General features: G+C 39.7%; 1 protein-coding gene and 1 pseudogene across 3 annotated transcripts in view; both read right to left on the bottom strand.

The window, feature by feature from the left end:
- The window catches only part of ADK (adenosine kinase), a 591,886-nt gene that overhangs the window by 41,448 nt on the left and 527,013 nt on the right, over positions 1–23,425 (bottom strand). The gene's annotated exons all lie outside the window — the stretch shown is intronic.
- On the bottom strand, positions 12,194–14,023 carry LOC111537966 (annotated as a pseudogene).

Raw genomic sequence — 23,425 nt, 5'->3', positions numbered from 1 at the left:
ACTGCATAAATCTTTATTTATGAACAGAATCTAATCGACAATGGAAGAGATTATTTTGAATTTTATTCTTAAGAATGATGACTTCTGGCCGGGCATGGTGGCTTACACCTGTAATCCCAGCACTTTGGGAGGTGGAGGCGGGTGGATCATGAGGTCAGGAGTTCAACCAGCCTGGGCAACATGGTAAAATCCCAGCTCCACTAAAAATACAAAAAAAAATTAGCTGGGCATGGTGGCGTGTGCCTGAAATCCCAGCTACTCTGGAGGCTGAGGCAGGAGAATTGTTTAAATCCAGGAAGTGGAGGTTGCAGTGAGCCAAGATTGCACCACTGCACTCCTGCCTGGGGACAGAGTGAGATTCCCTCTTGGGAAAAAAAAAAAAAAAAAAAAAAAAAAAAGAATCATGACTTTTTGATCTAAATTGCTGAAAATTCTACATGCAGCTTTTTTTTTTTTTTTTTGAGACGGAGTCTCGCCCTGTTGCCCGGGCTGGAGTGCAGTGGCGGATCTCAGCTCACTGCAAGCTCTGCCTCCCGAGTTCACGCCATTCTCCTGCCTCAGCCTCCGGAGTAGCTGGGACTACAGGCGCCCGCCACCTCACCCAGCTAGTTTTTTGTATTTTTTTTTAGTAGAGACGGGGTTTCACCGTGTTAGCCAGGATGGTCTCGATCTCCTGACCTCGTGATCCGCCCGTCTCGGCCTCCCAAAGTGCTGGGATTACAGGCTTGAGCCACCGCGCCCAGCCTATAAATGCAGCTTTATAATGCTTTTTCTAGATATATACATACACATACACACACATCATTGAGATACTTTATCCTTAGTTGTCATATGAAGTTCAATTTCCTGAAATACAAAGTATAATCATTTTCTACCTTTTTATACTTATCAGTATAGATAAGTATATAAGAATATCACATATGCAAAAGATGTGTCATAAACTCAGTTTTCATTAATTTCTATTATCTAAAGAACTACAAGAACTCCTTTCAAAATGATGACACTGAAAAATCTTTAAGATCCCAAAATGTGCTCCTTGTCATAGAAGACTAAAAAATATTTAATAATATTTATGTTTTATTACGTTTTTAGTATGCTCTGATTTTCAAATGACTTAAGCTGGTTTACAGAGCTATTATGAAAAATCACGGCCAGGCACAGTGGCTCACGCCTGTAATCCCAGCACTTTGGGAGGCCGAGGCGGGTGGATCACTTGAGGTCAGGAATTCAAGACTAGCCTCAGCAACATGGTAAAACCCTGTGTCTATTAAAAATACAAAAATTAGCCGGGCATGGTGGCATGTGCCTGTAATTCTAGCTACTTGGGAGGCTGAGGCATGAGAATCGCTGGAATCTGGGAGGCGGAGGTTGCAGTGAGCAGAGATCATGCCACTGCACTCCAGCCTGGGCGACAGTGAAACTCAGTCTCAAAAAAAAAAAAGTCACAAAACTAACAGTTTTCACCAGCATGACCTATTCCATGGCTATTCTAGGAAATTTATTATATGAACACAGAAGTACATTCACTAAATCTGAATATACACTTACAGGTATGGATGTTATTCAACCAATGAAGCCTAACACACTCACATGACTCTCACTGGGACCTAGTTTTCTTAGGCATGAAATGAGCCTGGAGTAGCTGTCAGAACAATTAGTAAAAACTAGCTTTCTGCCCTAATTGTAAAAAAATGACCCGGTTAGTTTTGATCAAGTACTTCTACCTAAGAGCTTAAGATTATTCATAGCATTTATTTCTCAATTCTTCACAAACTTTTTGTAAAGTGAGAAGGAAAAGGGTTGGGAATAATTATTATTCCTACTTTCTGGATTTCTAAAAAAACACTAAATCATAAGTTTCCCCAAGCAGACAGGAAACAAACATTAACAATTCAGTTGATAATAGATTTGTTTTGTGTCATTTATTAGATAAGACTGCAGCATGCCTTCATTCAAAACAATAAAATTTAGCTTACCTAGAATACAAAATAATCAATTTTAGGCATTCTTTAGACACTTCATACAAATAATTTACTCTTCACTTAAATATGAGACAAGCTTCACTATCTAATCACTTAAGAGGCCAATCTAGTTAGAATAAAAACATCTTCATGCATCTATAATGAAAGTCAACTATAGTAGAGATGGTTAAGTTTCTAAAAATGCCACAATATCTAACTGAACAATAATAAAAATCCAGTCATTCAAGTCCAAACAATTAAATGTTTCCTCAGGTTTACCTCCACCAAATTAACTATATATTTCACACAACCTCACAATATCCTTAGAAAATTTTGTTCAAAGTATTTTTAAAATGCCACATTGTTACTGTTTTGTTAATGTCCTAAACTGTTGAGAAAATACAACTGAAGCTGATCCAGCAGGTTGAAAGGCAGGTAGGCAGGTGTTTTTCTTTCTTTTCTCTTTCTCTTGCTTTTCCTTCCTTTCTTCATTTTCTCTCTCTCTCTCTCTCTCTCTCTCTCTCTCTCCCTCTCTGTTTTTCAAGAGCTAAGGTCTTGCTCTGCCTCCCAGGCTGGAGTGCAGTGGTGTGATCATGGCTCACTGCAGCCTCAAACTCCTGGGCTAAAAGGATCCTCCTGTCTCAGCCTCCTGAGCAGCTAGGACTACAAGTAAAAGCCAACATGCCTGGCTAATTAAAAAAATTTTTTTTGGTAGAGATGGGGTCTTGCTTTGCTCTCCGGGCTGGTCTTGAGCCCTCGGCTTCAAGTGATCCTCCTGCCTCAGCCTCCTGAACACCAGACATGATTCACCACACTTGGCCTGGTGTTTTTCAACCTCAAGGTAAAATGCAGTCACTACCCCTGCCACTGCCTCTGACTCAGCATCAATAGGCATGGAAGAAACTGAAAAGTGATGGTAAAAACTTCTCCAGAAAGTGAAAAGTGTGACTATGTAAAAACCAGAACACTTCACATTCTTTTAAGAGGCTCCTGTATCTTGGCCATTGTTTATAATAAGGTAATCTCCATAGTATTAAAATGTTTTTGTTTGCTTGTTTTTAAAAACTATTTAGAAATAATTTTACATTAAAAGTTCCCAGAAAAATACAGACAACCTCTGTGCAACATTTATCCAGATTTACCATTTTTTAACATTTTGCCACATTTAGTTGATCATTCCTCCCATATATATATAACATTATTTATTCTTTCAAACTTTTTTAGCATTTGTGGTATATATTATGCCTTTTACCCCTTAATACTTCAGTGTGTATTTCCTAAGAGTAATGATATTCTGTTAGCCAGGTTATAGTTGATAAACACAGAACACAACATTTTAATCTAATCTATAGTCCAGTCCAATTTTCTTAATTGTCCTATAGCAATATTTTTAATCTGGTAGAGAATTCAGTACAGAATCGCATATTACTTTTTTTCTTTTTGAGATGGAGTTTCGCTGTGTTGCCCAGGCTGGAGTGCAGTGGCGCGATCCTGGCTCACTGCAACCTTCACCTCCCAGGTTCGAGCGATATCTTTCCTCAGCCTCCTGAGTAGCTGAGACTACAGGTGCGTGCCACAATGCCCGGCTAATTTTTGTATTTTTAGTAGAGACTGGGTTTCACCATGTTGGCCAGGCTGGTCTTGAACTCCTGACCTCAAGTGAGCTGCCTACTTTGGCCTCCCAAAGTGCTGGGATTACAGGGCTGAGGTACCACACCTGGCCACATATTACTTTTAGTTGTTCTTGTTTTTAATTTAACTTTTTGAGTAGGTAATGCATTTGTATGATTCAGAAATATAAAACATATGAAAAGCTATACTATAAAATCTCTCTCTGCTCATCTCTCCCATTCAGCTGGTTTCTGCTCCTCTACTTCCCAATCTGTTTATCACTGTTATTGCTTTCTTATATATCCTTCCAGAATTTTTCTATGCATATACAATAAACTACATTCTTATTTTTTTCCTCCCCTCACCTACACAAAAAAAGGTATCATACTGTCTAGGCTACTCTGGATTATATTTTAAAATACTGGATATCTTTCTATATTGGTAAACAGAGAATGTCCTCATTATTTTTTATTGCAGCGTAATAGTCCACTACATGGATATACTATCATTTATTTAACCAATCCTTTACTAATGGACTTTTAGGCTATTTTCAATCTTCTGTTATAAACAACATCACAAAGCACTAATGCTTTTAAACAGATCTTAAATTTAATTATTTTGCTTAATAGCCAGGTCAATAATATCATTCCAGTTTTATATAGAGAACTGATAGAAGGAAACTAAATTGTTACACTAACAGCATGAAGTACGCCTATATCAAGGAATAGGGAAAAAATGAGAATCCGGAAATGCTTTTCTTTTCACTAGGACACACATATCAGGATATGAGCAAAGACACCCTGCTCAGGCTGCCCTAATAAACAGGGCAATAAAACAGATGATGAACTCTGCTAATAATAGAGATTTATAGAACAATCCTAATTAACAAGGACTTTTGGGGAATAAAGAGCTCTGAGTTAATTTAATTTTCTAGTTAACTAAAGAAAAAGCAGAAAGTCTTTTTATTTGGAAATCTTTCTAAATGTATTAATATAATAATATGCCATGATATCCCTGCTTTAATTAGTTTAGCTTATTGAACTGAATAAAATTTTTCTTTGATAGTAGAGAATCCTCCAGCACATCTTAATGTCATTGTTCTGAACATCAATTCTCACTGTAGTTCCAAACGTATAAGTGCTTTCACAAAAAGTAGGAAAAATTAAACGTTCATGGGAAGTACACTGGATTAGGAACAAAAAAGCCATAGTTTTAGTCTAGTTTGGGTTTAGCTATTTTATTTAATAAATATTTATTAAGACTCTACCATGTGTCAGGTACTTTATTAGGGACTGGGAATACAGATGTGAATAGGATAAAAACTCAGGTTGTATGAGAGCAACATTCTACCGGGGATAGACAATACACAAGTAACAAATATATAAACAAGCTAATTTGATATAGATATATATTTTTTGAGATAGAATCTTGCTCTGTTGCACAGGCTGGGGTACAGTGGTGCGATCTTCGCTCACTTCAACCTCCACCTCCTGGGTTCAAGCTATTCTTGTGCCTCAGCCTCCAGAGTAGCTGGGATTACAGGCGTGCACCACTACGCCCAGCTAACTTTTTGTACTTTTAGCAGAGATAGGGTTTCATCATGTTGGCCAGGCTGACCTTAAAATTGTGAGCTCAAGTGATCCATGATCCACCTGCCTTGGCCTCCCAAAGTGCTGGGATTACAGGCATGCGCTACCATGTCCGGCCTAACTTGAGATATTAATAGGTGCCATAGAGAAAATAAAACAGGATGCTATGATAAAGTGTGACAAGGGAGGAGAGTTAATTTACATAGATGTTACTTTCTCACTCAGGAGGTGATATTTGAGTTGAGATTTCAAGGGCAAGAAGGAGCAAGCCATGTAAAGTTCCAGGGGTAGAACATTCAAGTGCAGAGGCCCCAGACTAGCAACAAGCTTGGCAAACTAAGACTGCTGAAGCTCAAGAAGGCCACTGTACCTGGAGTATAGTGAATGTGGGGGTTTTGCAGGATTTCATTCTATGTAAAATGGGAAAGTGTTGGAAGGTTTTAAAAAAGGGAGTGATGCAATCTCATCTTTGATTTGAAAATATTACTGGCACACTGGCTCATGTCTGTAATTCCAGCACTTTGGGAGGCTGAGGCGGGAGGACTGGTTGAGCCCAGGAGTTTGAGACTAGACTGGGAACATGGCAAAACTTCGTCTCTACCCAAAATGGAAAAATTAGCTGGGTGTGGTGGTGCATATCTATATTCCCAGCTACTCAGTAGGCTGAGGTGGGCTTGAGCCCAGGTGGTCGAGGCTGCAGTGAGCTATGATTGTGCCACTGCTCTCCAGCCTGCGTGACAGAGCAACACCCTGTCTCAAAAGGAAAAAAAAATTTTTTTGGCAGCCTGATAGAGAATGGACAATGGACTGGAATGGCAGGGGTTGGGGGTGGGGCCAATAATGCTACTTATCAAGAATCCTTGGGCAAGCCACAATGTAATTTAAACTCAGTGTTATTACCTAAAAAATGAAGATAATATCTGTTCTACCTATTTTCTGTGACTATAATATGGATTAAGTATTAACAGTGTTATAAAAACACACTGACAATATAAAGACCTATATAATATTATAAGGTATTTTTAGGAGCTTATTTTCTTCAATCAGGTAATAAGTATTTGTTGAACAATAGCTATGAGCTCATTAGATCTCATAGAACAATAGTTATGATACTCTGTTAGATCCTCTGGGGGAGACACAGAAAAATATTAAGACATGATCTGTCTTCTCAAGGAGCTTAGAATCTAGATGGAAAGAGAAACCTAGCATATATCAAAGAATCTGTGAAATGTCACACCATGTAATATCTATTATAACTTCAACAGGAGTTCAAAAAAGGGAAGAAACAATATGAGTTTAACTGGAGATGTTTTCATGGAGAAGACTGAACTTAAACTAGGTCTTAAAGATGTGGATAATGAAGAAGAGAGGAAAAGAAAGGTGTGTATGTCCCAAGAGGAACAGAGACAGAAGAAAGTTTATATATCAAGTAAGGCAAAAAATAAATCAAGATGAGTGGGATCTAGCCATTTCTAGGGAGACTTTGAAAGCTAGGCAAAAGTTTGGATTTGATACATCAGGCAATGGAATGCAACAGTAGTTATCTGAGTGAAAAAGCACTGCACCAAATGCTTTGTATATTTTATCTCATCTAATTATCAAATGAGTAAGGTATCACTAATCTTATTTTATAAATGATGACACTGAGGTTTGTCAACTGCTTAGGGTCCCATGCAAAGGCAGGAATTTGGGACAAATGAATGAAAGAGAAGTAGTAAAATGTGATCCCAAAGTTGTCATTCAAGTAATGTTGCAACTACTTTTCTGAAAAAAAGGTGATCATGGAATAAATAGATTTTGATTCATCATTATACAGCAGTTAACTGACATTTAAATTTCCATAAGCCTGGTACTGATAACCAAATTTGACTAAATTAAGTTGATAAATTCTCCATAGAGAATAGAGGGAGTATAACCGTGGTTAAGAATATAAGTCAGAATGCTTGGGTTCACATTCCAGATTTGCCATTTACAATCTGGTAATCAAATTAAATTCTCCTTTTTTTTCCTTTTATTTTTTTCTTTGAGATGGAGTCTCATTCTGTCACCCAGGCTGGAGTGCAGTGGCACGATCTTGGCTCACTGCAACCTCTGCCTCCTGAGTTGAAGTGATTCTTCTGCCTCAGCCTCCTGAGCAGCTGGGACTATAGGTGTGCATCACCACACCTGGATAATTTTTGTATTTTTAGTAGGGATGGGATTTCACCATATTGGCCAGGCTGGTCTCGAACTTCTGACCTCATAATCCGTCCACCTCGGCCTCCCAAAGTGCTGGCATTACAGGCATAAGCCACCGTGCCCACCCCCTTTATTTTTTTTGAGACAGGGTCTCACTTTGTCACCCTGGCTGGAGTGCAGTGGTGCGATCTCGGCTCACTACAGCCTCAACTTCCCTGGCTCAAGTGATCCTCCTACCTCAGCCTCCCAGGTAGTTGGGATTACAGGTGCATGCCACCATGCCCAGCTAATTTTTTGTAGAGATGAGTTTTCGCCATGTTGCCCAGGCTGGTCTCAAACTCCTAGGCTCAAGTAATCTTCCTACCTCGGCCTCCCAAAGTGTTGGGATTATAGGCATGAGCCACTGTGCCAGGCCAATTTTCTCATATTTAAAATAGGAGGCTAGACATGGTGGCGCATGTCTGTAATCCCAGCATTTTGGGAGTCTGAGATGGGCAGATCGTTTGAGCTAACAAGTTCGAGACCAGCCTGGGTAGCATGGCAAAACCCCATCTCTACAAAAAATACAAAAAAAAATAGCTGGATGTGGTAGTGTATTCCTGTAGTCCCAGCTACTCAGGAGGCTGAGGTGGGAGGATGGTTAGAGTCCAGGAGCAGGAAATTGCAGTGAGCCGAGATCATGCCGCTGCACTCCCGCCTGGGTGACAGAGCCAGACGTTATCTCAGAAAGAAAAAAGGAACAATAATAGCATTTATAGGTACTTATAGGATTTTTGTGAGGAGTAAATCAGTTAATACATATAAAGCACTTAGAGTAAAAGTCGACAGACAATAAGCATTCTTTTTAATGATTAAATGGACAAGGATATTATTAATCTTGAAATGAAACTTGTGATGGTTAATACTGAGTATCAACTTGATTGGCTTGAAGGATGCAAAATATTGATCCTGGGTGTGTCTGTGAGGGTGTTGCCAAAGGAGATTAACATTTGAGTCAGTGGACTGGGGAAGGCAGACCCACCCTTAATCTGGGTGGGCACCATCTAATCAGCTGTCAGAGAATATAAAGAAGGCAGAAAAACCTGAGAAGTCCAGACTGGCTTAGCCTCCCAGCCTATATCTTTCTCCTGTGCTGGATGCTTCCTGCCCTCGAACATCGGACTCCAGGTTCTTCAGCTTTGAGACTCGGACTGGCTTCCTTGCTCCTAGCTTGTAGATGGTCTATTGTGGGATCTTGTGATTGTATGAGTTAACACTAGTTAATAAACTCATATATATATATATATATATATGTATGTGTGTGTGTGTATATGTATGTGTATACATATGTATACGTATGTATATGTATATATACTATTAGTTCTATCCCTCTAGAGAATGCTAATGCGAGACCTTTGAGTATAGGAGATTCAGGTCTCACTTAAAATTGCTGCTTCTGAAGGCATGATTCTGACCTTGCAGACTACCTGCCTCTACATCATTATTTGTGGTAAAATCTCTTAGTTTGTTCATGGCTGCATCTAATTTTCTATAAATGTTTCAAGTTAATTCCAGTTAAGGTCGTCACTTTTGAATGTAAATATATAAGAGAATGAGTGTTGACTTTGAATACAAAAATAGTTTTCCATGGAAAAATGACCAAGAAAACAATGATAGATGGAATTACTGCTCTAAAACCTTATTTCCCCTTGGTTTAGTGTATGTGAGTGCATTTAAGAAATTTTTTAGAGACAGGATCTCTCTCTGTCACCCAGGCTCGGGTGCAGTGGTGCCATCACAGCTCATAGCAGCCTTGAGTTCCGGGTTCAAATGATCTTCCTGCCTCAACCTCCTATGTAGCTGGGACCACAGGCATGTGCCACCATGCCCAGTTAATTTTTTTTTTTTTTTAATAGAGATAGGGCCTCCCTATGTTGCCTAGGCTGGTTTCAAACTCCTAGACTCAAGTGATCCTCCCACCTTGGCTTCCCGAAGTACTGGGATTATAGGTGTGGGCCACTGCACCTGACTCTCTCTCTCTCTAGTTTAGTTTAGTAAACCACATAAGCAAATAAACTCAAGTTTCTAGTTGTCAATGATCCTGCATTGGGATTTAATAATTTAGCATTTCAGATGCTCTCTCTCTATATATATATAAAAAATATGAATTAATGAGGTTTCTATTATCTTTAGTAAGTTCACTAAATGAAGCATATCACTTTAATCTTACCATAAAGCTGTTCATTTCAACCTGGTCTCTACTTCTTTAAATGTTATCTGCTGCACTCTCTTATCTGAAGAACTGGTTTCCAGTCAGGCATGGTGGTTCATGCCTGTAATCCCAGAGCCTTGGGAAGCTGAAATAGGAGAATCACTTGAGCCCAGGAGTTTGAGACCAGCCTGCACAACAGGCTGTCTCTACAAAAAAAATAAAAAGTCAGCTGGGCATGGTGGTGCGTGCCTATAGTCCCAGTTACTTGGGAGGCTAACTAAGGTAGGTGGATTGCTTGAACCCGGGAGGTTGAGGCTGTAGTGAGCCACGATAGCACCACTGCACTCCAGCCTGGGTGACAGAGGGACATCCTATCTCAAAAACAGACAAATGAAAAACTGGTTTCCTCTGCTCTATTAGCTCATAGTTCACTGACCATCTATGGACTGTCTACCTTTGGTGAGGTTCCTAACCCTGATTCACTCAGTTGAGCACAGGAAAGGAGCTAGGGCTCAGGGCACAAAACTTGGCTGCCTAGGTAAGAGGAGTTATAGAAAAGGCAATATTTTTTTCTGATGATCGCTAGCATCCAGAACTATGCCTGGTATATTATAGGGGCTCAATAAATATATGATGAATAAATGGAGTAATTTTTCATGAATACAAATCTGATATTATTCCCCTGTTAAAAACTCTTCAATGGTTCTATATTGAATAAACTCTTAACTCTAGGATATGAATCCAGCCTATTGTTCAAACTTTACCATTCCCTGACCAAAAGAGTAACTTTAGTCAAACAGTTACTCTTTGGTCATACTCATGATTTCCCAAATGTGCCATGGTCTTTTATTCTTGTGTATATATCAAGTCTACATTTCAAATTGTTTTTCACTCTTAGTTCCAAATAAGGCATGTATGTCTTCTTGGCTATAGTCCTTGGCCTCCAAGCAGAACTGATTATTCTCTTTTATGCCATCACTTATAACCTTCACATACTTCCAGGAAAGTATCTATCATAGTTATAATTACTTCTTTACAAATGTCTTCCCAACTAAACTTTGAGGTCCTTATGGGTAGGAATTATGACTTAATCTTATTCCCAGCTCTTAGTACTGTATCTGGTAGAGAGTAGGTGCTCAATTAACATTTATTGCTGAATATAATGATTATTCCTACTAGATTTTAAGTTCCTTGAGACTGGTGTATGTTTTACATTTGATTCTCTCTCAGAATCTAGTATAGTATGAACTCACTATACATTTTCTGGCTGATATTAAGTAGTAAATAACTGTACTATATTTCTCTAGCTTAGTTTAGTAAACCACGTAAGCAAATAAACTCAAGTTTCTAGTGGTCAATGATCCTGCCCACTGGGATTTCATAATTTAGCATTTCAGATGCTTAAATCATACAATTGCTTGAAATTTAGAAGGAATGAATAAATTCAACCTTGCACAACCTTTCCCAAAAACCTTTCCAGACTTAACTGTGCTGAACACATTCTGGAAATAATGAAAATATGATTTGATTGTTGCTTTCACTTTCTATCATTCCATCATTTTAAAATGAGGACATATTTATGAGTTGATGAATCTAGATTCAGATCCTGTTTAAAGAAAGAAGGCTGACCAGGTGCAGTGGCTCACACCTGTCGTCTCAGCCAAGGTGGGAGGAACACTTGAGGCCAGGAACTCAAGACCAGCCTGGGCAACAAAGCATGATCCCATTTTGACAAAAAATTTAAAAAACTGTCCACAGAGGCAGTCTACAGATTAAAAAAAATTAACTAGGTATGGTAGCACATGCTCATAGTTCCAGCTACTCAGGAGGCTGAGGCAGGAGGATCCTTTGAGTTCAGGAATTCGAGGATGCAGTGAGCTGTGATTGTGCCACCGCACTCCAGTCTAGGTGAAATAATGAGACCCTGTCTCTAAAACAAAACAAAATGAAAACCCCAAAACATAGAATGCTCTCGTGGTGACTTTGAATTAACACTTGATATTTATTTATTTACTTAAAAGGAAATTAACATTTATTGAGTGGCTACTGGTTCTGGCCTTGTGCAAGGAGTTTTCATCTATAATATCCCATGTAATCCTCACGTCAACCCTGCGAAGTAGGTATCATCCCCATTTTTGTTAGATGAGGAACAGGAGGCTCAGAAAGGTTAGGTAGTTTGTCCGAGGACACAGAACCAGAAACTGATGAGCTGGGACCCCATGCTTAAGTCTCAGACTCAATCCTTGCTCTCTCTCCTACGCTGCCTCTGGGAGGAAGAAGGGAGCACCAACAAAAGCTGCAGTCCTCACACTTCCTGCCTGATGCCCCAACAGCCACCAAAAGCCTGCACCTTCCCACAGATCCTCCCCCCTCCCTTGGGAGGATGCAGTCAGTTGAAGAGATTAAGACACAAATACAAAAATAAATAGCATGGACAAGTCCCCAGCAGCAAGGACGTGCCATCTCCACACTGTGGGAAGGTCACTGTGCCATTCACAGTTGCTGTGGGATGAAGCCCCATGGGCCCTGGGGGAAACTGGGACAATGGCTGCCAAACGCTGGAGTGGGTGGGCTCAACTGGCCTCTCCTGGGTTGCAGAGATTCGAGAACAAAATGTCTGGAGCAGACAGCAGCCGCCCGCCATCCTCCTCCATCTGATCATTTTACCAGTGTTTGTGATCTAAGAAGGATTCAAAATCAGGGGAACACACAAGTTTGTGCTTCACATGTCTCCCTGGTCCTACCTCCAAGGCCCACAGACACCCTCTCCTGCAGGAAAGAGCAGGCGGTTCCCATGGTCATGTCCAGAGTAACCTTGCCCAGGAGGAGTTGCACTCTTTTGGATCTGTGGATGGGCAGCTTGCCAACCTGACCCTCTCTCAGGTCAGCTAGGATAGAAGCAATCTCTGCCAGCCTGGCTTCCTTCTCTTTCTCCCGCTTGATGAGTACCACCGGTCCATCCTCACCCTGCTCCTCTGCCTTGATGGACTGGGTGGTGGGTGGCCAGGGAGAGTTGTCGGGCAGCTGGAGGAACAGCAGTTCCTCCTCCCTGGTGAGGCTCAGCTCCCTGAGCAGCTCTGCCACAGGTATGTCCTTCGGGAGGCCCGGGAGTCTTCCTGGCTGCTCTGGGAGGAGCCTTCATCTTGGCCTCCTCCTCCTCATCTTGTGGCTCCTCTTTCAATTTCACAGTAGGTATACCTACCTCTTCCTTGGGGCCCGCCAGCCAAGGTTTAACATCTGGTTCATCATTTTCTTCCTTAAAAACCCACCCCGAGTGAGCCAATGACAGCTGCACAGGCATGTTTCGAGTGTCATTCCTCAGCCTGGGGTCATCGATGAAATTGTCCTTCTCCAGCATGGTGAGATGTTTCGTGTCCTCGTCCATCTCTTTCTTCTCTTTTTTGATGATGATACGAGAAGGTCCCATGTCTGACACATCCACTGTCTTATCCCAGTTCCCTTTTTTCTTCAGTATTTCAGCTGGGCCTTGCTCAAAGATGGAGTGGGACTGGGTCACTTCTGGGCGGCCTCATCCCTGTCCATGAACCTCTCTCTGTCCATCTCTGTCCCTTTCACGTTTCTCCTTCTTGACAGCTCTACTTCTTCCTTGGGTTCTTCTGATTGATGATATTTGGGGTGAAGGTTTTCTTCTTGACCCCCAATTGCAACCCCCAGAGTAAGGTTCCCAGAGTTGATGAAGGGAAGGCGGCCCAGGGTGAAGGGGGTGCCGGTCACTGCCCGTTGAGCTCCTGGGTCCCAGTCAGGAGGGGTCGGGGCCCTTGCAGAGTGCTGGGTTCGCTCACCGCATTTCCTTCACCTGTGACTCACCTGCCGCCAGCCCTTGGTCTCCACAATAAGCGGAAGTCTGAATGGCAGGCCCTAGGCCCATATTGGCCCCCCCCCCTTTTTTTTTTCTATTGAGACAGGGTCTCGCTCTTGTCACCCAGGCTGGAGTGCGGTGGTGCAATCTTGGCTTACTCACTGCAACCTCTGCCTCCTGGGTTCACCCAGTAATCCTCCTGCCTCGGCCTCCCAAGTTGCTAGAACTACAGGTGCCTGCCATCACATCTGGCTAATTTTTGTATTTTTAGTAGAGATGGGGGTTTCCCCATGTTGGCCAGGCTGGCCTCAAACTCCTGAACTCAGGTGATCTGCCCACCTCAGCCTCCCGAAGTGCGGGGATTATAGGCATGTGCCATTGCACCTGGCCTGAATTAATACTTGAATTGGATCAAACTAGGGCAATCAAATGAATCCTAGTGATATATGTGGGATTCACCTCATGAGGATGCCATATAAATTCAGGTAATATCTATATGTATATGATTCTTCTTTATAAAGAGACCATGGACTCTTAGCGCTGGGAGAATAGGAAGAAGCATTTATTAGATAATTTGGACCAAGGCATCATAGTTATAGAAAATACTGAAAGGCCAAACATCAGTTGCTTTCTTTTTAGTGGCCTGGTCCCAATTATTGCAGGAGTAGGACATTATTGGTATTCTAAATGTGACCCTTGTTAAAATCATGTATCTTCTTCTGAGCACAATGGTCAAGATTTTCAAAGTGGATATGTACATACAAAGTTCTTTATTTTTGAAGAAGCAGCTATTTCTAATCATGGACTTTCCCTCAGTAAGATTGTTATTTGAATTGTTGATGGTGGCAATGGAAAATATTTAGAGTTTACAAAAATCAAAACAAAACAAAACAAAAAAACCCAAAACTGCATTAGATAGGAGGGAACCAAAAGTTCCTTTTTTCTCTATGGCATAGAAGAAATCTTAGAGCAAGAAAGCATTTCAGGGATAATAATGCCACAAGGCAATGTCATAGGTTTATACTGAAAGACAAAGATTTTTTTTTTAAACAGTGTATACTATACAATAAAATTAAAGTTCCCTAAAGTATGAAGTCAATTTCAATGGGCACCCTGACAATCAAACACTGATAAAAGTTCTCAGTACTATTTATTGTCCAATAAACTAAACTGGATTCACAGATTACTTGTCTACTTGGAATACAGCAATAAACACCAGTAAACAACCATTTTATCCAATTTAAGCAGAAGTCTTTTCTTTATTGAGTCATTTGCCAATCTCTCTTGCACTTAAAAGCAGATTAAAATGTGTAACATATGGTTAATTACCTGTAAAAACAACAACAACGAAACCTCTCAAGTACACCAATTTTAAAGCTTGGTTGTATTCCTCACCATTCTTTATGAATATAAGCTGCAGCACCAGGAGGAAAAAAAAGTTGCAGAAATACTTGAAGGATAATACTCATGTTATTCCTTTTTTTTTTTTGGAGACAGAGTCTAGATCTGTCACTCAGGCTGGAGAGCAGTGGCATAATCTCGGCTCACTACAACCTCTGCCTCCTGGGTTCAAGCAATTCTCCTGCCTTACCCTCCCATGTAGCTGGGATTACAAGTGCCCACCACCATGCCCAACTAATTTTTGTATTTTTAGTAGAGATAGGGTTTCATCATGTGGTCCAGGCTGGTCTTGAACTCCTGACCTCAAGTGATCTGCCAACCTCAGCCTCCCAAAGTGCTAGGATTACAGGCGTGAGCCACCGCACCCAGGTCCTCATGTTCTTCCTTCTGTTAAAGGATCTAAAGTTGAGGTATAGCTTAGTCAGACATCTGAGGTTCAATAAAGTCTCTGGGCAAAGACACAGCTCTGGGAAAGATTGAATAATCTAAAGAATTAAACTAAAACCAAGAAAATTTAGTCCCTCAATAATAGTGATTGGTAGAAGCAGTTCAGAAATTGAGTTCACACCAGCTTTTGAATTGATCGTACATTTCTCTTCCCAACTCACCATTCAATGCCTTCATCTTGGTAGTTTGAACGGTGAGTCATGGTGGGAGTATTTACACCATGGAAATTAGAAAACACAACAAACTAGGGCTTGGTTTGCTATGAACTGACTGTTAAAAATATATACTAGCATACCGGGTTCCATCTTATAATTAGGCTTTTTTTTTTTTTTTTTTTGAGACTAAGTCTCACTCTATCACCCAGGCTGGAGGGCAGTGGCATGATCTCAGCTCACTGCAACCTCTGCCACCCAGGTTCAAGTGATTCTCCTGCCTCAGCCTCCCAAGTAGCCTAGATTGTAGGCACCTGCCACTACAGCTGGCTTATTTTTGTATTTTTAGTAGAGATGGGGTTTCACCATGCTGGCCAGGCTGGTCTCGAACTCCTGACCTCAAGTGATCTGCCCGCCTCGGCCTCCCAAAATGCTAGGATTACAGGTGTGAGCCACCACACCTGGCCTACTAGACTATCTTTAAATTGCTGTTTGGTTTTTTATTTTTCCCAAGCAAGGACTGAAAATACAATTGTTACGTTGATAGTTCTGTAGAAAGTTCTATTGGGTAATGCTGCTATGAATATTTTTATCTAAGAAAGTTCCCGGCCAGGTGCGCTGGCTCATACCTGTTATTTCAGCACTTTGGGAGGCCAAGGTGGGTGGATCATCTGAGGTCCTGAGTTCGAGACCAGCCTGGCCAACATGGTGAAACCCTGTCTGCATTAAAAATACAAAAAGATTAGTTGGGCGTGGTGGTGGGCACCTGTAATCCCAGGTACTTGTGAGGCTGAGGCAGGAGAATTGCTTGAACCGGAGGCAGAGGTTGCAGTGAAACGAGATGGCACTATTGCACTCCAGCCTGGGTGACAAGACCGAGACTCTGTCTCAAAAAAAAAAAAAAAAAAAAAGAAGAAGAAGAAAGTTCCTTCATATCCCTTCATAGCCAAATTCTTTCTCAATAAAACAAAAACCAAAAAGCTACTGATCTGATTTCTATCACTGTAAATTAATATTGCCTGTTCTAAATTCAAATAAATGTAAACATACAGTATATGTTCTTTTATATCTGGCTTCTTACCTCAGCACTTTTTTTAGCATAACGTTTTTGACATTCATTCACGCGGTTCCTCACATCAGTCATCCACCGCTTTTAACTGTCAGTGGTGTGCTGGAGCCAGATTGGCTAATGAGAATTAATTCTGCATATACAAAGCTCTTCTCAAATCTGCATTCAGTGACCTCACATTGATGGTGGGAGTATTTAAACCATGACACAATTGCTACTAACCTACGTTATTTTTTTGCTGAAAGCCAGTCATAAAACATTTGCTACCACACCACTGATTCTCTTTTAAATAACCTGTATCAACAGTGATAAAAACAGAAAGAAACGTTGGTTTGCAGCATCAGGATCTGTTTAGGCAGGAAAGGACAGGGAAGGCTAACTGTTATCAGTTAAAAAATGTAGCTGCATAATAAAATCCCTTAAGTTTTCTCCTTTGGCTTACAACTAGCTGAAAGGGACAATTTTCCAAACAAGAGAGTAGAATGTCCTTTCTGAAATTTTTCATCTGGGATTTCTTCATTTGACTCAAGTGTCTATCAAAAAATTTTAAAGAAGGAAACATTCTTCCTATAACGTATGGGGATGTCACTAGACAAACCAGTTCTCCATAATTCAGGATAGGCAATGGCTATTAGATTAAGAAGAATGGCACAAGTCTATTAAAAAAAAATTCAAGACCCTGTGTCAAAATAGGCCATATTTATTTTCTAATACTATACCTAATTTTGGCAATTCCATTCAGAACTGGTTCTAAACTATTACTAGCTGATGCCTCCATTTCCCCTTCACTGCCCTAAATATCATTCTAAATGCCTAGAGCTCTTCTTTTTTTTTTTTTTTGAGACAGAGTCTCGCTCTATTGCCCAGGCTGGAGTGCAGTGGCACGATCTCAGCTCACTGCAAGCTCCGCCTCCCGGGTTCACGCTATTCTCCTGCCTCAGCCTCCTGAGTAGCTGGGACTACAGGCGCCTGCCACCGTGCCCAGCTAATTTTTTGTATTTTTAGTAGAGACGGGGTTTCACTGTGGTCTCGATCTCCTGACCTTGTGATCCGCCCGCCTCGGCCTCCCAAAGTGCTGGGATTACAAGCGTGAGCCACCGCGCCCGGCCATACAGCTCTTCTTAAGCTACATACTAATTCTAACTCTCAGAGAAAAAAGAAGTCATTAGGTGTCAAGTCTTTATACTTTGCTAGTTATGTTGAACAATTAATAGTTTTCCATCAAACAATACAAGAATCAGTATTTTTGTTTCTGAGAATGAAAGAAGATGGGAGATAATTCATTTTAGGGACATTACATCATATAGTTTTGAGGATACTATTTATACTCTAGTCTATGCAAATGGCACCTGCTAGACTTGGCCTGTTCACAGATCACAATACTATTTTTACTTCCTCAGATGACCCAGACACCATATACAAACTGGGCATAATATTGCTGTCAGTAGGTTGGTGTCTTTAATTGTGTGTGGTATGTGAAGTCTCAACACTGGTTACACCTAGGCACAAGAAATTTGTGCTGTGCTAGTTAATCTTGGAAAAAACAAAGTAATGCCAAAAAGTCTCTATTTTTAATGTACTGACAAGCTGTGCTAGTGGTACCCCAAAGAAATAAAAGAAGGAACAACTCCCTCCCAGTCCAGATATCAGTTTGTTCATCTATTTTAATACCTCATTTTAGATAATACAAGTAAATGTTCTATGTGAGCTGTAAAGTGTTGGGACTACAGGCATGAGCCACTGTGCCTGGCCAACAATTACTTTCCATAATATTTTACCACAGTGGCCTCTGATAAGGAAGGGGGAAAGCCTAAATTCTGATTCGCTCAATCTGAAAATCTAGGATCTGAGGGGCAAGTTCACATTTCTGATAGCAATGGCAATACTCTAAACATGCTTTGAGATTGAAGACAACATACACTGGACCATAGAGGCGTTTTCTCCTCCTCACAATCAGGTATCTTGGTTTTGAAGGGATGGAGACAGAAATATCTTTTCGACCTTCAGGAAAGTCACGGGGACAAGTTTTCACATTTTTTGAGTTTAAATGTGGCTGGGGAATCTGAAAATGTGAACATTTTATCCAGCATTTCCCAACACTAGAATGTCACTCTAGACTTCAGATAGCTCTTCTTTCTTGACTATACATTAAAAAATTTAGTGGGAAGAAATGGAGACAATTGTTGAAACTTAGCAGGAAGTCTACCATATTAAATACTTAAGTATTAGCTGATTGACTGACAGATTTTTTTTTTTTTCCTTTTAATAGAGTCTCACTCTGTCGCCCAGGTTGGACTGGTGTAATCAGGACTCACTGCAGCCTCAATCTTTCAGTCTCAAGCGGTCCTCCCACCTCAGCATCCTGAGTACCTAGGACAATAGGTGAATGCCATCATACCTGGCTAATTGTTTTAATTTTTTCTAGACAGGGTCTCCCTATGTTACAGAGGCTGGTCTTGAACTCCAGGGCCCAAGTGATCCTCCTGCCTTGTCCTTCCAAAGTGTTGGAAATATAGGTGTGAGACACTGTGCCTGGCTGACAGTAGAATTTAAAAGACTTCTAAGCTAGCAATTAAGTATATTTTCTAATAATCTAATTTTTATGTACGACTTTAACAAAAATAGAGAAAACTTCATTATTTCTTATTTTCTTTCCTTTTTTTTATTTTTTGAGAGTCTCGGTCTGTCACCCAGGCTGGAGTGCAGTAGTGCGATCTTGACTCACTGCAACCTCCGCCTCCCGGGTTCAAGTGATTCTCTTGCCTCAGCCTCCCAAGTAGCTGGGACTACAGGCAGTGTGCCACCATGCCCAGCTAATTTTTGTATTTTTAGTAGAGACGGGGTTTCACCATGTTGGCCAGGATGGTCTTGATCTCCTGACCTTGTGATCTGCCTGCCTTGGCCTTCCAAAGTGCTGGGATTATAGGCGTGAGCCACCGTGCCTGACCTATTTCTTATTTTCTTAGTGGGTTACTATGGGAATTACAATTAAAATCCTAAATTCATAACAATCTAGTTTGAATTAATACCAACTTAGCCTGGAGAGTATGAAAAGCCTTGCTCTTATACACTTCTGTTCCCCTCTTTATGTTGTTGTCATAAATTACATATTTTACACGTCTTTCCATTAACATATAATTATTTTTTTAGGCATTTTTCTTCTTTTTTTTTTGAGATGGAATCTTGCTTTGTCACCAGGCTGGAGTGCAGTGGTGCGATCTCAGCTCACTGCAACCTCCGCCTCCCAGGTTCAAGTGATTCTCCTGCCTCAGCCTTCCTAGCAGCTGGGACTACAGGAGCGTGCCACCACGCCCACCTAATTTTTGTATTTTTAGTACAGATGGGGTTTCACCATGTTGGCCAGGAATGGTCTTGATCTCTTGACCTCATGATCTGCCTGCCTCGGCCTCCCAAAGTGCTGGGATTACAGGAGTGAGCCACTGCACCCGGCCTAAGCATTTTCCTTTCATGAATGAAAGAAGAGTTACAAACCAGCAATACTGGTTTTTATATTTACTTATGTAGATACCTTTACAGGAGTTCTTTATTTCTTCATATGGCTTTGAGTTACTGTCTAGCATTTTTTCATTTAATCCTGAAACATTCCCTTTTAGCATTTCTTGTAGGACAGGTCTATTAGCAATAAACCTCTTCATCTTTTATCTGGAAATGTCTTAATTTCTCCTTCACTTCTTAAGGACAGTTTTACCAGATTATAGAATTTCTGTATTCTTAAGCCTGTTTTTTCACATGGCAAGATACATACATACATACCTATATGTATGTGTATATATACATATATGTATTTTTTAAACAAAGAAGCTAACTTACCTAGTAGATTCTCCACAATTCACAATGCATTTTAATCTACTAAAGATGCAAGAAGATAAATTGTAGTGTGGGCTGAGATCAGTGTTGAACTAAAGATAGGAAAGCTTTTCAAGAAATTAGTTGCTGATTGTACCTTGATAATTAAATACACAAACTTATGATCCTTTTAGGCTTACTTAATTAGTATCAAATGAGCTTACTTAATTACAGCTGTAAATTAAATGCATAGGGTTCGCCTCATCTCAAAATAATTATATGTGCATTATAATGTGAATTATGGAACATTAATTTGTAGTTTATCGATTACTCCCTAAACAGAGACTGAAACTCATTAGGACAAAGTTATTATCATAGCAGTTTTGATAAATAGCTCCTAGAAGAGGTTCCTGAATAACGTTTGTATACAAGTTCTTTAAAGGAGAACTATACATGTGTCAGAGTTAGTAGTACACACATTTATTGCAAAGCCCTGGTTCAGAAAAGTGTGCTCCCTGAGGTATTCAGATAAGAGGCATATATGCTTATATGTATGTATACAGTAATATCTCCCTGCTCATTCTGCACAGTTAGAACAACTTTTTCAAGTTTATAGTAGAGGCTATAATTACCTTTTAAAAAAATCTTTTAACATAAATAACTACAGATCAAACTATTACCTCTAGTAAACCAGTTCTTAGCATCCCCCAAATAGAAAAAATAATAGATTATCATATTAAGAAAGCTTCTGTTATGTCTATTATACTCAAGAACCACACAAAGAGGGACATAACTCTATATCATCTGTGGATAGTATACTGTGGGTAGCTATCTTTTTTTTTCTTCCTTCTGCAATTTAATCTGAGAACAAATATTTGCTGCTAGAAAATGAACAGATAATTATTAAAGGCATAAATACAGACTAATTAGGGAGAGAAAACATTCTAACTCTAGAGGTTTTTTTTTTTTTTTTTTTTTAAAGGAAATGACTATGTTTATCAATTGGGGAGAGCTGAGAACAAACGGAGCTCACTAAATATGCAATTTAATACCTTTTAATTTGGGAAGGAGACTCTAACCGTAAATTAAAATATTTCAAGTGTAATTTCATGAACAGGCCTTAGATTTTTCCTTAAACATAAAATGGATTTAAGTCAAAATGTGAGATTTTCATGATTAAAATAGACAAACTTTTCAGACTAGCCGGCCCTTGTCTTACATGCTTTAAATGTATCCACCGGTTTTCACATTTTTCCTGCTCTCTGGTGAGATAATTCCCACTGACCACACCAATAACCGTGGCTGAGCTTATATTGTTTTCCTTCGTTTTTTCTTCAATATTTTGCACTATGAAACTGCTGCCACAAAGCCTGAAGACTGCACTTGATTGCTTACTGTAATACTAACATTTGCTAATTAGGAGTAGTGGCATTATCGGGCTTCAAAAGCAACAGCAGTGAAGGCTGAGCAGCTATGTCAAGGCTTTCCTCAGCATGTGGTATTTTTAACTTTGGCCACCATAGCTTTTTCCTCACTATATTTGTAGTTTTCTGCCATTTTCTCTTTAACTACAGAGACTGAAGGGAAGACCTAAGCATAATAATCCTGTTTTAATTCAGCTCAATTTGGGCCTAAAGCAAACACTGAATTACTCATGATTAATTCTAAGGAACATAACCTACTCTCATGTTCAATGGGTCTATGTTTGCTATGTTTGAATCTAACTAGTGGCTTCCCCTCATCTTTCACTGCCTTTCAGTCTTTCATTTCTCTGTGTTAATCCCCAAAGTGAAAGAAAAATCATAACTTGTCATTCTCCTACTATACAAAACTTTTGTATTCTGCAACTCACATTTCAAGGAACTTATTATCCTTGTATCATGTGTTCAAATTCAAATTAAATTCAGACCACTCTATAATAAGTGACAAGATGCATGAGGGCACTGTGATCTAGGCAATCATAATTATACAATTATTGATAAAGTTGCTGTTGATAAACAACGCAAAAATTAGGAAATACTATTTTGCAATTAAGTGATGAAGAAAGCTGTTTACTGCCTTCCATTCTATCCTCTGTTAATAAGATTGAAGTTGCAGATGTTCATGTATGCTGCATTGATGTTAAATGGTGCATGATGCTCTAGGTGGTTCCCATAACCTTGCTTTGTCTACTCTGAACTGACTCAATTGATATGATAATATAGAAAAATGTGGGGCTGAACTGGCACAGTTTGCATAGCCTTGAAATCTGCCATTAATGGACAGCCAACTGCTTCTAAAAGTTCTTGTTCAGTTGTCACTGACAACAATGTATTAGACAAACAATATTTTGAAATTAACCACACAGGTAGTGATATCACTTACTGAAGCTTTTATCTCATCAAACAAGGTACACATCAATGTATTTACAAAGCTAGCAATTGGGGACTTTGTGATCTTTTTGGGAGTTCAATTACTATTAGAGTAAGTATTAACATAAAGAAAGCAGAAATCATTCAGGGGTCATAAACAGTGGTAGTAGCACTTGCAGCTTTTTGACACAGGTATATATTTAGAGAAACACCTTTCTCCCTTTCACAAATCCAGTATTTCCATCTCATTATTAAATAAATACTATGTTTTAGATTAAGAAATAAAATCTTCAATGTTGCTCAATATTGCACTTTACTCATAAAAAACTCATCATGTAAGAGACTCCATATAAGACTGGTAGGAATCACTCTGATGCATGAAAATGAAATGATACACTAGAGAACCTCGAACACTGAAGAAAACTGAAACACTTGCAAAAATATACTGAACAGAGAAGAAGTAGAAAAATACCATAAATATAAGGGACAATCAGAAATCTTTGAGTTTAGAATTTATGGGCACATATGGATTAAAGACAGTACATGTGCCTTGGTGCAGGTGGTAGGGGATGGACAATTAAACAATTAGAAGAGAAAAACTGCAAATAAACTAGAGGAATACAATTTTGAAACAAAAATTCTAGAAAAGCTAATATAGAAAACTTAGTGCTAATGAAGGTAGAATACAAAGGTGAAACACATTGGGCTGCTCTGTACTACCTAGAAGTTAACATTCAATATTTAACTCCCCAAAGAGCAAATTCCCACATGACTAGTTGGATAAGACATGGGCTAAAGGAATTCAGAGAAGCACCAGATAAAAGAAAATGTGCATACATATAATTAAT

The sequence above is a fragment of the Piliocolobus tephrosceles genome, chromosome 9 (genome assembly GCF_002776525.5).
Source record: "Piliocolobus tephrosceles isolate RC106 chromosome 9, ASM277652v3, whole genome shotgun sequence".
Classification (NCBI taxonomy): domain Eukaryota; kingdom Metazoa; phylum Chordata; class Mammalia; order Primates; family Cercopithecidae; genus Piliocolobus; species Piliocolobus tephrosceles.
This window is presented reverse-complemented; position numbering and strand designations above follow the sequence as displayed.